Here is a 15637-nt window from a genome sequence, read left to right as displayed (position 1 = left end):
TTGTAAAACTTGGAAAAGCTCTTTACTTGAACAACAGCTTGAAAACATATTCTCCTAAATTTTAATTATCCGGATTTAACGGGATACGTGACATATAATCCTTTTAATTCTGGGTAATTAGAGTTTTTGTGGCATATAAACTGGAATTTAATCATCACCCTCTAATTGGAATTAATTGACCAAGGAATTGGCTGTTGATGAATTTTAGAGGAGACTAGAAAGGTCTAAGGAATTAGGGTCTAGTCACATATAGTTTGCCATAAATTAAATCCTACATAATTAAAATAGTTAGTAAGGAAAGTTAATCCGGAAAAATAGATAACTCTGAAGCCTTAACTGTTTTCTCCCATATTTTATTTTCAATTTATTTACGTGCCTGCCTTTGATATTCTGAGTTACTGTTTAATGCTTTTTGAACATCAACACTCTTTTCTGTTTGTCTAACTAATCCTATCAAATGCTATTGTTGCTTAATCCATCAATCCTCGTGGGATCAACCCTTACTCACGTAAGGTATTACTTGGTACGACCCGGTGCACTTGCCAGTTAGTAAGTGTGGTTGTAAATACCGCACCAGTCACTTGGGACAAAGTGGTCACTGGATTTCTGACTAGATTTTTTCCATCCCAAAAGCTGACTAAGCTGAGGATGGAGGTTCAGACTTTCAGACAGAAAGATGGTGAAAACCTTTATGAAGCTTGGAAGAGATTCAAGCTACTGACTAGGCAATGCCCTCTGGACATGTTCTCTAAGTAGACTCAGCTGGATATCTTTTATGAGGGCTTAGGCAAAATATCCAAAATGAGTTTAGATTATTCTACAGGTGGTTCATTACACATGAAGAAGATGCCAGAGGAGACTACTGAGCTCATTGAGTTGGTTGCTAACAACCAATTTTTATACGCTTCTAACAGGAATCCTGTGAACTCTGAAATCCCTCAGAAGAGAGGCATGTTGGAAGTGGAAGCTGTTAATGCTCTTCTTGCTCAAAACAAGCTTACTCAACAGTTGAGTGGAATACAAGTTTTAGCTGTCAACACTCAGAATGCACCTCAAGAGGTCCCTTATGACATGTCAGGTAATTTTATGCAAAATGAGAATTATGTTTATGCTCAATCTTCCACTAAACAGATCAATTACATGGGGAATGCTCCTAGAAACCCAAATAATGATCCGTATGCCAAGACCTATAATCCAGGGTGGAGAAATCACCTAAATTTAGGGTGGAGAGAGCAACCTCAGAGGCCACAGAATTTTAATAATAATTCTCAGGGTGGTTTTCAACAGAATAATTTTAATAACCAGTATCTCAACAAGCAACTCCTCAATCTCAGAAGACTACTAATTTGGAAGCACTCATGACGAGTTTTATATAGGAAACCAGAGTCTCAATCAAGAACTTGGAGATTTAGATGGGTCAATTAGCCACAAAAGTTAATGAAATTGTTTAGAGGACCACTAATAGCCTTCCCGGTAACACAATTCCAAATCCAAGAGAGGAATGCAAGGCTATCACCTTGATAAGTGGACAAGTGGCAAGTACGAAAGTACAAATTACCGAGGAGCCTGTTGAAAAAGAAGCACCAGAGAAGAAGAAAGAAGAGGTGGAGCATGTCCCTCCTAGACGTGCAGATAATCCATTCCCAGTCTCTCTTGACACTCATCCTACATTGCCTAAGGCGCCCGAGTACAAGCCTAAAATGCCATATCCTCAGAGACTTCAAAAGGAAACCAAGGACAAGCAGTTTTCAAAGTTCTTGGAAGTCTTCATAAAGTTGCAAATCAATATTCCTTTTGCTGAGGTTTTGGAGCAAATGTCTCTCTATGTCAAATTCATGAAGGAGTTGTTGTCAAAGAATAAGCCTTTAAAGGGAGATGAGACAGTGATCCTGACTAAGGAATATAGTGCCATCATTCAGAATAACTTACCAAGGAAGATGCCAGATCCAGGGAGCTTTCAAATTCCATGCACCATTGGGAGCACAATCTTTGAGAAAGAGTTATGTGATTTGGGAGCAAGCATAAATTTAATGCCCTTGTCTGTAATGAAGAAGTTGCATATCCAAGAGGCACAACCCACAATGATAGCATTACATATGGCAGACAAATCTATAAAGCTTGCATAGGGATTAGAGGAGAATATCTTGGTCAAAGTGGGTAAGTTCTTCCTCCCAGCAGATTTTGCGATTCTTGACATAGGGGAGGATGAGAATGCCTCTATAATTCTAGGAAGACCATTCCTAGCCACTGGAAGAGCTCTAATTGATGTAAAAGTGGGTGAAATAGTGCTTAGAGTGCATAATGAGCAACTGGTCCTTCATGTCTTCAAAGATATTTGCATTCAGCAGGTAAAGAAGAGAGGTGTATGCAGATTGAGCTTATTGATCCAAACCTTCAAGAACCCCCTGATGATGCACAACAGAATCTACAGCTCAAACCTCCTTTGGTGACAATTAACAAAATTCCCCCTGACATCAAACCTAAGTTTGGTGTCGGGAATGCATCATCCACCAAGGCGGAAGTTCCCAAAAAGAAGAAAGTACCCAGGGGATGGAGAAACAAAAAGATTCCCACCGAGAACTTCTCCCCAAGAATGAAGGTGATGTTGGCTAGTAATCTAGTGTTCACTTAAACAGTAAACAGAATCCTCTCTCTGGAGCATATTGAGCTACTTTATGGAGACACAGGGAGAAGATTCACAATGAGGGGTGAAGAGCTGAGCCCCTATGATCCTCCTCCTTAGAAGAGATGACCGTCAAGCTAGTGACGGTAAAAAAGTGTTTGTCGGGAGGTAACCCGATGTTTTCGTATCCTTAGTTTATTTTCTGTTGCGTTGGTTTTATTATTTATTTAATTTTTATTCAGTTTTACTATTTTTTTTTCTTTGTTTTACGTGTGTTTTGATCATGCAGAAATTTTAGAACAGGAACCGGACACTTCAAAAAAATTTTGCCCACTCTGGAGAAGGTTGATTCGGTCAGGTTGACGCCAAACTTGGAATTTCCAAGTTCGACGCCAATTATAACATGCAAAAGAGGGATTGGGCTTTGCCAGGACCATGCTGAACTTGGAAAATCCCAAGTTCAACGTGGTAAATGACATAAATAGTGTGCAATTGATGGAAGGCCCACGCTGAACTTTAAAAACCTCAAGTTTACCGTGGAAAACGACGTCAAAGTAGCGTAAAAGTGAGCCAACAGTCCACGTTGAACTTGAAAAATTTTAAGTTCAGCGTGGTTAACGACATAAAAAGAGAGCAAATAGGCCAAGCCTCCACGACGAACTTACTCCCCTCAAGTTCAGCGTGGGATGTGCGCATAAAAAGAAAAAAACTCTCTGCCAGGGTGACGCCGAACTTGGCTACCCTGACGTTCAGCGGAAAAAAAAATAGCCAACGTATAAGTCACGACGCTGAACTTCCATCCCCCCAAGTTCGGTGCCAAATCTTTCTTTTTTCCAATTCCACACGCAATCAGCGAGAATCATGCACCCAATCCCATGCTTTTGGTCCCCACCCCCTTTCTGATTCTCTTCCTTTCTTAGCCCCCCCCCCCCATTTATATATATCTCTATATACATATATATACGCCCCCCCTCTTTTATATATATATATATATATAAATATAAATAAATAAATAAATAAAACAATAAAACAATACAAAATATATATATATTTTTTAATTATGTTAATCTCTCTTGTCCTTTTATTACTTTATTCTTCTTTTGCATTAATATTTATTTTTACTCCTCTGTATGTCTTTTTATGTCCCTCCCTGTTTTCCATTTTTCTTTACTTGGAGACAAGCAAACTTTTAAGTTTGGTGTTGTCGCTTCGCTTGTGGATTTTCTGTTTATTTTGATGGCACCAAAGGGAGACGAATCATCTGTATGGATGAGCACAGCCTGAAAAATGAAATAGCCACTAGGATAACTGAGGTGGCTGAGTTCCTTTCATTCTATATTCCTTCCTGTTCTTACTATGTTATGTTCCGATTTTCTGCTGTTTTGTTTTAGTTATTACATGATCATTTGTTATTTCAATTCCTAGGTCTAGTTTAATTTGTTGTTTTTTTTATTTTGATATTTGATTTTAATTATGAAAGAGTGTCTCATGTATTGCTCACTGAGCTTGAAATCAAAAGAAAAGAAAGAAGAAAAAGATGTAATGCATGAGTAAGAGAGTTTATAACAAAAAGTAGTCTCACTTAATCAAATGTGGTGGTGTTCTCTGTGATTCTGAATGTATGACATGAATCGTGCATGTTTAAATTTGAATCAAGGAATGTTGATGTATAAGGAAAAGGAATCTAGAGAACTACTATGAATTTTCTGAAATTGGTGAAAGTTGATCCTTAAAGCAAAGGAAACAGTAAAGGAAGAATAAAAAGCAAGGTCCAAGGCTCTGAGCATCAATGACTAGGGAGGTCAGACATGATTAAAAGCTCAAAGAGTTGTTTCCCTAGTCATATACTTGTGGTGTTCTTGTGTCAAGTAATCCTTGAGACAGAATATTTAGAGTCGAGATCAAATGCATTTAGCAGAGTATGCCAAAGGCTTTAAGCACCATTGTCTGGGAGAAGCTGAAAGAAAAATCAGAACTTCAAGAGAGTTCCCCAGTTAAGTGCTTGTGGTGTTCTTGTGTCAATTAACCCTTGAGACAGAACATTTAAAGTCACGGCTAGACTCAAGGTGCAAAGCACCAATTACTTGAGAATTGAAGGATATCTGCTGTGTTCAAGGATTAAACAAAAGTATAAAAATCAGAGAATTCATAATATTATCCGGATTCTAATTCCGAATGACAATGACATTCCTCTGATTTAAAGGAGACTGAGATGCCAAAACTATTCAGAATTACAATAGATAAACCCCACTTTACGAAGAGACGTGAGCATAACTGAACTCTAGCTTCTCATGCGAATTCATATCTTGATCATGTACTAATTTTGGTTGCTTGAGGACAAGCAACAATTCAAGTTTGGTGTTGTAATACGTGAGCATCTTCTCTATCTTTTCCTAGTGAATTTGCACTTGAATTGCTGAGTTTAATTAAGATTTAATATATTTTAGCCACTATGAATGCTACTTTGAGTTGTGTGCAATTCTGTTTATTTCAGGTAGCAGTTTGGACGAATTTCACAGAATTTAAGTCAAGGCTAGAGAATGGAGAGAGTGAAGAAATGTTTGCTGCCTTCCCCACGCTAAACTTGAAATTATTCAAGTTCAGCGCCAGCATCAACACCTCCCAGAAGAATTGTGTGTGACCTCCATGCTGAACTTGACAATGGTTAAGTTTAGCGCCAGCTTGAAGAAGTTTCAAGGGAAATTGCTCTACCTCCTCCACGCTGAACTTGGATCCTTCCAAGTTCAGTGCCAGTTCAAAGCTCCAAAGGGGTTAGATACGTACACTACTCCACGCTAAACTTGAGAATTTCCAAGTTCAGCGTGGACCTTAATGAAGGAGTGGTCCCCAATGCGTTCCAAAGGCTACGAGAATCAATTCATTTATTTTGGTTAAACTTTTATTTTATTTATAATTAGAAAAAAATATTATTTAGTTTAGAAAATATATTTTACATTAATTAGGATTAAATATAAAAGGAAAAAGAATCAGCCCTTCGGGCTCTTCTCTTCTCTTTTCTTCTTCCTCATTCCGCAATTTATAGGTTTTAAGAATCCTAGTTGTCTCTCCGAACCATGAGCAACTAAAACCTCCACTGTTAAGGTTAGGAGCTCTATCTATTGTATGGAATGATACTATTATTTTTCTATTTTAATTCATGTACTGATTTATATTTCAAGAATTATTTTCGTTCTTTATCTTATGAATTTGGGTGGAACGGAAGTATGACCCTTGTTCTAATTGAGTTCTTGTATAACTTGAAAAAGCTCTTTACTTGAACAACAGCTTGAAAACATATTCTCCTAAATTTCTAATTATTTGGATTTAATGGGATACGTGACATATAATCCTCTTATATTTGGGTAATTAGGGTTTCTGTGGCATATAAACTAGAATTGAACTTCACCCTCTAATTGGAATTAAGTGAACAAGGAATTGACGGTTGATGAATTTTAGAGGAGACTAAAAAGGTGTAAGGAATTAGGGTTTAGTCACATACAGTTTGTCATGAATTAAATCTTGCATGATTAAAATAGTTAGTAAGAAAAATCAATCTGGAAAATAGATATCTCTGAAGCCTTAACTATTTCTCCACATATTATTCACAACTTGTTTACTGTTTACTTTCTGATATTCTGAATTTACTGTTTATGCTTTTGAACCTTCAAACACCATTTTCTGTTTGCCTAACTAAGTAAATCACTTGACCATTGTTGCTTAGTCCATCAATGCTCGTGGAATCGACCCTCATTTACCTGAGGTACTACTTGGTACGACCCGGTGCACTTGCCGGTTAGTTTGTGGTTATAAATTCCGCACCACATGGCCATTCTTGTTTGGTGCATTTTGACTGAGAGACCTCTCAACATTCCTTGACTCGTCTGACAAGCTATGGGTCGAGTTCAAATAGTGGGTAACCTTCCCTTCCCTGCTTTGGTTACGGACTTGGTGTTGGTGGCTGGAGTTTCCTATGAGGCTGGAGATGTCAAGGCAATGATTCCAAGGAACGATGAAGTTGTCCCGAATGGGAAGTATATTAGACCTCCAGTGGTACCCAAGAGCTTTGATATGGCCTCACACTCCAATTTTCCGACAACTCCGACGGCACCACATGCACCACCACAGTCCACCAACCAATTGCTAATTGAGCTCACTAAGAAGGTAGACCAGCAAGGCCGAAGGATTGAGCAGATTGAGTGCCGCAACAAGCGCCGCTACAACTACTTGAAGGAGCTCATTCGTTGTATTAACCCACCTCCAGAGTAGCCTAACACTCCGGAATCCACTTCAGATCACAGCATGGAGAGAAATCATAAGCCGGATAGTGGAAGTGACAATTCTGACCCCACTTTGCAGATCACTGATGGCGCAGAGGACCGTGCCAAGCTTTAAGTGTGGGGAGGTCGGTAACTGACTCCCGAAGGTAACAACTCTCATCTCTAACACCTATGTCTTAAATTTCTTTTTGTAAGCTAGTTGTGCATTGCATTATAGTTAGCGTTCATACATATTCTACCATTTCTTTTTTGCTAGGACTACTTGGTTGAAGTGATGATTTCCTTTTCAAGAAACTGTTTTAGGACATTTTCACTAATTTGAATTAAAATTTTTGTTGAACTTGCTTGAAGAATGTATTTTGGAACATGGTTTTAGAGTTAGAACACACATGCCAGTGAGATTTTTGAACCTATTTGATTGGTTGCATCTTATCAACCAATATTTTGTTTTGGTGTGTGTTGTTCTCTCTAAGATTGTGATCTTTGTATTGCTTGATTCTATATTTCTATTGTTGATGTATGATTGCATTTATGTGATTGATGCCTTTGTTTCATTAAGCTTAAATATCCAAATAGCCTTATCTTCACATCATCCTTTGCAAACCAAAGTTGAGCCTATTTTACCCCATTTGTTCTTTATTTTAGCACATCACTAACTCTAAGCTGAAAACAATGAATGTCCTTAACTTGAATCCTTGGTTAGCTTAGACTAGTGAGAGTATGCACAATTTAAGTGTGGAAAAATTAGGTTTGGAAATACTTGGTTCGGGAATTGGGTGTTTTATATTCTTATGTGAAGATGTGAAAATAGTTTTGGCACTTGTTCATGCATCCAACACTTTAATCATATGCATTAACTCCTTCAGTATATATTTCCATAAAAAAACACAGAGAAGCAACAAAGTGCTAGGCAAGTTAGTGGAATTTTGGTGAACAATTTGTGTCCTATTTTAAAATTTAAACATAAATGTACAAGTTGCTTTTTTAATATAGAACCATCAAGTAAGAACATTTTATTCTATTCTTTATTATGTTTCAAATTCAAGTTAATACTAACAAAACTGTGACCATCATTCATATTCTTCTTTGTTCAATCCCAAAGTTTCCTCTCCTAAAATTTAAAAAGTGTAGTGCTAAACATCCGTTTACTATCGTGAAAGTCTTCGTCCTTGATCGTGAATCACCCTAAAGCAACAACTGAGAAGGGATAACTCGGCTTCGGTCCTGAAACAAAACATGGCAGGTGAGGAAGAAGAACAAAATCATCAAAACACTAATGGAACAATGGAAGGAGAAGAAGCACTAGTAATATATGACGATAAAGATATCTCTAAGGGAGTGAAAAACTATAAGAAAAGCATAGTGAAAAAACTCATTACCAACAAACACATTAATGTAGCTTAGATCCAAACTGCTATGGCCAATATTTGGAGAAACCCTGAGGGATTTAAAGTAACAGAGATAAGACTCAAATTCTACCAGTTTTTTTTTTAAAAAGGAGATAGATCTTAAGATGATTTTAAAGAAAAATACATGGATGTTTAGAAATGCTTGGCTGCAAGTGAAGAGATGGAAAAGAAAAGAAGAAAAATAGAGGAAGGATTAGACAAGGTTGATGTAAAAATACAGATTTTGGGGTTGCCTGAACACTATAAGACCCCTAAGTTAGGAAAGAAAATAGCAGCTTATATGGAAGAGATAAAGGAGTGTGCCATGTACGAAGTAGGACGAGACCAGGAGAGATTTGTTAAAGCTACTATCAAAATGAATGTGGAGGCAGTTTAGGAAAGAGATACATGTGGGGAGTAAACAAGACGGACTCACCTGGGTTAACTTCAAGTATGAACAACTACCAACATGTTGCTATTATTGCGGGAGAATGGGTCATAAAGAGAGCGCGTGCGAGCCAGCAACAAAAGATGTGGAGGAAGGTCAGGATAGTAACATGAGGTTGGGACCATGGCAGAAGGCAGAAAGGTAGGAAAAAAAGTAAAACAAGAAATCAGGAAAGAGAGACAGCACCAAAGCACGGCGAAGGATAAAATAGAAAACTGAAAGAAAAACTCACTGAAAAAATTATGAACAAGTTGGCTAACTTGATAATGTCGGACCTAAGTGGTCATGATATTGGAGAAGGATGTGGATAACCCCTTGCGACAGCAGCCCAAGCAACCACCCAGCTGAGAGTGGATCTGGGACATGTTGACAAAAAGGGGATAAAGCAACAAGAGTTTTCAGTCGAGCTAATACGAAAAGAACTAGAAATAAAAAGAGGAATGGAGGGAAATGGAAAGACAATAAAAAAAGAGGAAGAAGAAGTCTACAATAGAAAAGAGAAGAAGTAAAGGAGCTAGAAACCAAGAAAGGAAATGATATAAAGATAACACACACTCTACGACATAAGAAATCAGTAGCTAGGGGAAAAGAAGAAAAATAGCAAAAATGGAAGAGGCAAGCCAGGGAATCAATCCCTAGTAAGAAAAACAAAACAGAGCTGGCTGAAATGAACCTAAAAAAGAAAAATGGTGGAGGTGAGGAGGAGACATGAGCAATAGCAATCACTTTGCAAAGACATGAGCTTGAGCAAATAACTCACAACATATGCTGAATCCTATAGAGCCCCCTTTTCACTTTCTTCTCTAATGCATTCTACAAAACATTTTCCTGCAGAGAAGAAGCTTTTAGAAAATACAGTATGAAAATAGGAACTCCACAATCCAAACCACCATAGATAAGATCAACACAAATTGAAGCATGCACTCTATTAGGAATCAAGAGCACATTTGTCGTTCTATTATTCTATGGATAGCATACAATATGCAAAATCTGAAGTTGAGTAACAGAGCAAAGCATAACACAACGAGGATCAAGAAATAAGGACTTATTAAACACAAACCTAAAAGGTAGGCAGGAAAATAAGTAATAGGAGGCAAGAAAAATAGTGCGAGCAGTAGCAATAATGTGTAAAGGGACAATCGGAAGCCCGAGTAAGAGTCGGGTAAGCAGCACTACGCCTATTGTCCTCTTGAATCTCACTGCCACCAACTTCATTTGCATCCTCAGCATTGGAAAGGGAGAGAGGAAGAAGAACAAAATTTTTCCTTTATTTTAAATTTGGAATTCAAAAATAAAGTTAATTAATTTCAATATTTATTAAATCTAAAAGAGTGGTATTTATAAAAGATAAAAAATAATGTTGCCTAAGTCTTTCTATAAAAATAAATAAAAGATGTTTTTGTCATTTACTAATTAATTATAAAGACATTTTAGTAAAAAGAACGATATAATAATTTTTAAAAAAATAAATAAATGATCACGTTGATAATATAATTTTATTTGTTTATATTTTTTATTGTATTAATACGCATAAATGTATTACTGTATCGAATCAAACACTTTATTTTTGGTATAAGTGATAAACCCCATTTTTAGGGTTTATCTTGTGTTAATATCAGTGGATTTTATCAACTATCCTCAAACTTACCCATATAATTTGCATGTTTTTAAGTTTCCTTCCGAATTTTGTGCTATGGTTGAAAACATGCTTCCTAGGTCTTTAAATTACTAATTTTTAATTCTCTCGTATTATCATTCGATGCCTTGATGCGTTTATTGAGTGATTACAGGATTTATAGGGCAGGAATGGCATAGGGGATGATGAGAAAGCATGTTAAAGTGGAATGAACACAAGAAATTGAAGATTTGAGCAGCTGGAACCGACACGCATGCGTGGCTAATGCGTGCGCGTGACCAGGAGCATTGTCCACTGACGCGTACGAGTGACTGATGCGTACGCATGACCACTGCATAGTCCAAGCGACGCGTACGTGTGACTGATGCGTACGCATGACGAGCATCACGTGCTGCAATTACGAAAATTCGCTGGAGGCGATTTCTGGGCTGATTTTTTGCCCAGTTTCAAGCTCGAAAATGAAGATAATAAGTTGGGAATAGAGCTGGGACAGAGACACTTACACTTTAGCTTAGTTTTTGAGTTTTGAATTCTAGGGAGAGAAACTCCTACTTCTCTCTAGGGTTTTTGGTATTCTTAGCTTTTACTTTCCGTTGGATCTTGAGAGAAACTGTTGTTACCTTCAATTTTAGCCATTTTTCTTCTAGTTTTCTTCTTTAATTCCTTTAGTACTCTTTTCAATTTGGTTACTTGAATTTATGTTTGGATTTTGTTACTCTTGAATTTTATTAATGCATTGAGTTATTTCTATATCTATTGTTATTGCTTGTTTGTTATTGCTTATTATTGTTCGTGGTAATTTGGATTGAGTTATTTTATCATTTTTATCATGTCTTTTATTTGCTCCCACCAAGTATGTGAGGAAATATCATCCATGATAATGGAATAGATTTCCTTGCTTGGTTTAGGGGTTGAGTAATTGGAGCCACTTGAATTGTTATACTTAAGTGTTGATTGGTAATTGGAAATTGCTAACTAGCTTGAACCTCACCAACTTTAATTCTTCTCTATGAAGTGACTAGGACTGTTGAGCTAAAGTTAGTGGTGTTCAGTTGACTTTCCTTCAATTGACGGAGGAGTGACAGCAATGAGTTTTACCATCATACTTGGGAAAGATAATGAGGATAGAAATTTTGATTCTCACCCCTAACCAAGGCCTTTTACATTGATTGATTATCAACTTTTGCTAGTTATCTATTGCTTTAATTTCTAGTTATTTATTTTTCTTGTCCTCCACTTCAAAAAGCCTCTAGAAAATCCTAACCAATAATTTTCGTCTTGTGTCAACTCCGAGAAAAAACGACCCGGGATTCTACTTCCAGTTATTTATTTCATTTGTAACACATTTTAACTTTGATTAGCGAAAATCTCGTTGGTTAAGACTGTACTTGCAACATTGATTTGGAAAAATACTTTTGGTAATTCTTGACCAGCATTTATCCGCTTATCAATAAGTTCAATGAGAAAAGGAGATCCATATTGATAGAAGCGTCCATTTCCAAAAATGCCACCCTTAGAATTTCTATCTTCAACTTCATCAAAAAAACTCACCACAGTTGCTCCTAGGTTAGCTTGGGTTTGAATAGGAAAGATCTTTTGTGCCTCAAAAAGTTTCGCATTTGGTAGCTTATCTTCATAAAAAAGAAGCGATAGTCTATTCAACAAAGAAGAAAAAATGCTTGGAGAATATTAGGATGACAAAATCAAAAGGACAGGAAATCAAGAAAGAGGGATCCTACACATCGATGATGATGTTAGCATGATCAAAAGAAAGAGCAGAGGAGGAAGAAGTTGCCAGGACTATTTATGACAACATCAATAGTGGCAACCTATAATATGTAAGATCTAGAAGTGTTTAAGGATTTGGTTAGTTTGAGTTTGGAGAAGAATGAGAACCAAATCGATTAAATTTTAATGTGTTCGAGTTGGTTTGGATATGAGATTTTCTATAAGTAAACTCAAACTAATTTTAATCAATTAAATTCGGATTGAATTGATTCAGATAATCGAATACTCGATTAAAAATAAAGTTTAGAAAAGTATTTAAAAAGTATTAAAAATATGTAAATAATATATAATAATAAAAAAATAAAATTATACTCAAATAAATATCATAATTTAGATAAAAAAAAGTATATATATTATTATATTTTATTTTTTTAAAACTAATTTAAAGTTAATCGAATATTCAGTTTGATTCGAATTCTACAATTCCATAATCAATATCAAAATTAATTAAAATCAGATTTAATCAAATCCGACTCACTTATATCTAATTCGATTAATAAGAGGCCAATTATAGTATACAGATTTTCATATACAGATATTCTCTTTGAAAGGTATCATGATGACACGTGTAACAATGTTAGTAGGTAGGGGAACAGTTTGCAAATATGATTCAGAGAGCTTGAGAGCTTATAAAAGGATTTAAAGGCAAGCCATGCTGCTGACATTGGCTTGGCTTGGATGTAGTGAAAGTGGATCTTTGAATGTTCGGCCCAGCCCGGTAATGGAGTATTAGACTGTGATACTGGGCCTTGAAGTAGATCTTTCATTGTTTGGCTTTATTATTGGTTTGTTATTTTTTTTTCTTCTTTATTGAACTTCCTTATATGGTTCGGTCTCCAAACCCTCACCACCTATAAAGTACAGACATTTTTTTATTTATCGTGTCTCCATATCAGACACATTTAATTTCGGACACGATATAAATCGACATTCGTCCGACACACGTGTGTTTCTGTGTCCAACTGTGTCTTACTAAAAAATAAAAAATTCTCCTCCGGACATGCTTGGAACACCTAAATACCATCACGTGTCAGCGTGTCCAGTCCTATTCATAATATGTATTCTTGAAATGAGTTTAGAAATAGTATATATTATTAATTATTAAAATAAAATATATTTTAAATACTTTATATAATTAAAAAAATATATTAAAAATAATTAAAAATTAATTTATATTAATATTAATAAAATATTAAAATATCATTTCAATTTATCTAAAAAATACTTTATATTTTATATATACGCCATATCCCCGTGTCTTATAAGAAATTTAAATTTGCGTGTCCGCGTGTCCCGTGTCCATGCATCATAGCTCACCACAAATACTTTAGAAACTATTGGACTGTGATACTGAGCCTTCTTAAATAGTTTTTGAACCATTTTTTTACCAAAGATAAGGAGACTCGAACCCGCAACCTCTTAGATGAGTATGGAAAAACTATGCCATTTGAGTTATAACTCATTGGTAATATATAGTTAATTTTGAACATACCAATAATATGATTGAAATAGTTATTATTTAAACTGAATTGAATTATCTCGATTAATTATTTTTAAAAGTTTTAAATTTTGAAAATAATCTTATTTTTTAATTAATAGTTATGTGGTATAATATATATCTCTGCGTGCGTGCATGAACATTTAACGAAGAAAGAAGAAGATTAATATTTTAACAAAAATAATAGTTAATCTTTTAGAAAGAGAAAGACAGAAAAATAAACTTATTTTTTATGTCATAAATATTATAATAAAAATATATTTTTTAATTGAGTGAGAGATAATCAATATTTGTTTATTGTAATGAGTAGTATAATAATTGTAATAAGTAGTATAATAAAAAATTTCCATAATTATTTTAATTGTAATAAGTGTTAATTATATCTAAAAAAATATACAATAATTTTTTAGAATATTATTTTAATTTTATACTCAACGAATTATTTAAATTATAAATATATTTTTTATTATTCATAATTATTAATACACATATATTTTTAAATATATATAAATAAAAAATTTTAAATTTTTTTCAATCTCTAAATTATTTTTAGAAAATATATATTTAATGTTGAGTATTTTTTATTTATTTTAAAATATTGAGGACAGAATTTTTTTGACAGTGTGTTCAAAAGTCTATAGTGATTTAGGAAATTTATCCATATTTATTTGATATTATTTATAATAAGTTTACCAACTTTGAAATTAATCAAATTAAACAAAACTACTTTTATTAAAACAATTCTATTAACCATAAAAGTTTTATTATTAAAAATAATAATGACAAATGTTAAAAATGAATTTTTGGTATTTTTATTTAAATAAATTAAATTTTATATTTATATTTGCATGCATTTTTTTAAAGTATTTATATTTTTTTACCACTAAGTGCGAGAAAAAAATATTCATAACCAACTTTGGGCCATGCAAATTATAAAAATTTTGGAAAAGAATATGAAGTTAATTGAAAAAAGGTGAAATAATAGATCTTTATATGCTATTTAGTTTATGATTTGGATTTATATTTTTATAGTATGTAGAAAAATGTCAAGCTCACCATATAACAAATTTTATTAATATTAAATTGAGACATTTTAGTTATAAATTTTATTTTCATATATTACAAATCATTTATTATTTAATATAATTATTTGTTTGAAAACTTATTTAATTATTTTGTTACTAAATATTTATTCAAGAGTTGAGATTTTTTTATAATTGCTAAATAAAAAATTCATATGTTTTATTATATTCTGGAAGAATATTATCATCAACTCTATAACAACTAAGTATGGAGATAAATATATTTCTAAAAAAATAATCTAATCGTGCCTTAAAACTATACTAAATATAAGTTTTGTTATCTTCTTCTTCATCATCATTTTTTCAACAAAACTTTTATAAGAATATTTAGATAACTATTTAAAAAATACACACAAAAAATAGACAAAAATTTGATTTCTATATTTTTTATTTTTAAAAGTATTATTGATTGTTGACAAAAAAATCACAAAAAATATACTTAACAAAAAATTACTAAAATTTAAGGATAAAAATATCTTATTTCGCTAATCATGCTTGCAAAATACTGCATTAAAATTTAATTTTTAAAATATTTTTTGAGTATACATATTTAATGTTTGATATTTTTGTTACTTTTTAAATTATTTGAGGATATTTTATTAATAACAAAAACGGAGATAATAGATATAGATCGGAAAACAAAGATAATAAATATATATAAAAAAATAGAGATAATAGATATAGATCAAGAAATAGAGATAACAGATATAGATCGAAAAATAGAGATAACAGATATAGATAAAAAAATAGAGATATAGATAAGAAAACAGAGATATAGATCAGAAAATAGAGATAATAGATATGGATCGAAAAACAGAAATAACAGATATAGATCAAAAAATAGAGATAAGATAAAAAAACAGAGATAACAGATATAGATCAGAAAATGGAGATGAT

The 15637-nt window shown here is 33.7% G+C and overlaps 1 non-coding gene across 1 annotated transcript; it reads right to left on the bottom strand.

The window, feature by feature from the left end:
• Positions 1–639: 639 nt before the first annotated feature.
• Positions 640–743, bottom strand: LOC112731977 (small nucleolar RNA R71). Its single transcript, XR_003167721.1, has one exon. It is a non-coding gene; the product is annotated as a small nucleolar RNA R71 (small nucleolar RNA).
• Positions 744–15637: the final 14894 nt, after the last annotated feature.

Source organism: Arachis hypogaea, chromosome 12 (genome assembly GCF_003086295.3).
Source record: "Arachis hypogaea cultivar Tifrunner chromosome 12, arahy.Tifrunner.gnm2.J5K5, whole genome shotgun sequence".
Lineage (NCBI taxonomy): Eukaryota > Viridiplantae > Streptophyta > Magnoliopsida > Fabales > Fabaceae > Arachis > Arachis hypogaea.
This window is presented reverse-complemented; position numbering and strand designations above follow the sequence as displayed.